Raw genomic sequence first — 1941 nt, forward strand, 5'->3', positions numbered from 1 at the left:
AAATATGATTGAAATTAGTGCAGCATCAAGTCTGAAGGGATCAGATGCCCTAATGATAACACTTAATATCATTAAATATAAATAGAAGACAGAGACTCTCCTGGAGTGAAATATTAATAGATAAGACATATGATACTTTCTATTACTCCTCTAAAGGCTTCACAATGGCTATATATTAACATGATTGATAATGTGGTGTTAGAATATTTTAAATCATTGATAAAGTGTGCCAAGTCATTCATAGTGCCAAGCAAAACTCTAAAAATCAACACAGAAGAACGATACCATAATATACAGCCTGCTGCATATTAATTAAACATCACTGGCAGAGACCACATTAAGTTCTGTTGATCACAAAGAGTGCAACACAAGGATTATTAATATACTTTCTCTTATGTTCAAAGATGTTGATGGTAGTTTATAAGAATTCTTTGCCATTACAACTCTACTTCTGCCCGGCTGGCATGACTAAACTTACCCAAGATTTGTTGACAAGTGAGACTTAATCTTGAGCCCATGAAGACATTCTACATTTCCATTACAGCTTTTAAAATTTTTAGCATTTTTTTTGATTCTATATTAGAGTTTCCACCTCTCTGCTTACATTATTTTTTTATATTGCCTACTTTTTTCATTAAGAGCTCTTTTTTAAAAAATTTTATTTTATTAGCTTCAAGTATACAGTTCATTGGTTAGATATTTATATAGTTTATAAAACAATCCCCCTAATTGCTCCTTCTCTCCTCTGGTTCTCCAATACATTAATGACAACATATTAATCACAGTTGTTTTAAAATCTCTCTGACAATTCCAACATCTGTATCATATCTGGGAATGGTTCTGATGATTGCTTTATCTCTTCAGACTGTTTTTTCTTGCCTTTTAGCATGCCTTGTAATTTTTTGTTGAAAACTAGATATGTTCTATCATACTCAAAACTGGTTATGTTAATAGGAACTGAGATGACAGCCATTGCAGTACATTGAGCTCCATAGAGACAGAGCAGGGGCAAGTGCGAGCCAGTCGGCACTGGGCAACTCTGTGCTTGTTGAGGAAAAAATAATTAAATATGGGCAAAGGAGATCCTAAGAAGCCCAGAGGCAAAATGTCATTGTATGCATGCTTTGTGCAAACTTGCTGGGAGGGACACAAGAAGTACCCAGGTACTTCAGTCAGCTTCTCAGAGTTTTCTAAGAAGTGCTCAGAGAGGTGGAAGACCATGTCTACTAAAAAAAAAAGAAAAATTTGAAGACATGGCAAAGGTAGACAAGGCTCACTATGAAAGAGAAATGAAAACTTATACTCCTCCTAAAGGGGAAACAAAGAAGAAATTCAAGAATCGCAATGCACCCAAGAGAACTTCTTCAGCCTTTTTCTTGTTTTGTTCTGAATATTGCCCCAGAATCAAAGGAGAGCATCCTGGTCTATTTATTGGTAATGTTGCAAAGAAGCTAGGAGAGATTTGGAATAACACTGCTGCAGATGACAAGCAGCCTTGTGAAAAAAAAAGGCTGCTAAGCTGAAGGAAAAAATGAAAAGGATATCGCTGCTACCAAGTTAAAGGAAAGCCTGACGCAGCAAAAAAGGGCATCATCAAGGCCGAGAAGAGCAAGAAGAAGGAGGAAGAGGAGGAGAAAGAGGACGAACAGGAGGAGGAGGATGATGAAGATGAGGAAAATGAGGATGAGGACAAGGAGGAGGATGATGAATAAGTCACCAGCACGGTTTTCTTGACTATAAAGCATTTAACCCTCCCCGCCCCGCCCCCTCCTATACAACTCACACCTTTTAAAGAAAAACAAATCGAAACGTAAGGCTGTGTAAGATGGGTATTTAAACTGTACAGTGTCTTTTTTTAGTTAACACACTACCTAATGTGCCTTTAAGTAGCCCTGTCCTGGTGGTATTTTGTAGCCACTGACCATGCCTGGTACAATATGG

General features: G+C 37.3%; 1 pseudogene; it reads left to right on the forward strand.

The window, feature by feature from the left end:
• Window positions 1-969: 969 nt before the first annotated feature.
• On the forward strand, window positions 970-1712 carry LOC105310994 (annotated as a pseudogene).
• Window positions 1713-1941: the final 229 nt, after the last annotated feature.

Source organism: Pteropus vampyrus, unplaced genomic scaffold (genome assembly GCF_000151845.1).
Source record: "Pteropus vampyrus isolate Shadow unplaced genomic scaffold, Pvam_2.0 Scaffold20440, whole genome shotgun sequence".
Taxonomy (NCBI): domain Eukaryota; kingdom Metazoa; phylum Chordata; class Mammalia; order Chiroptera; family Pteropodidae; genus Pteropus; species Pteropus vampyrus.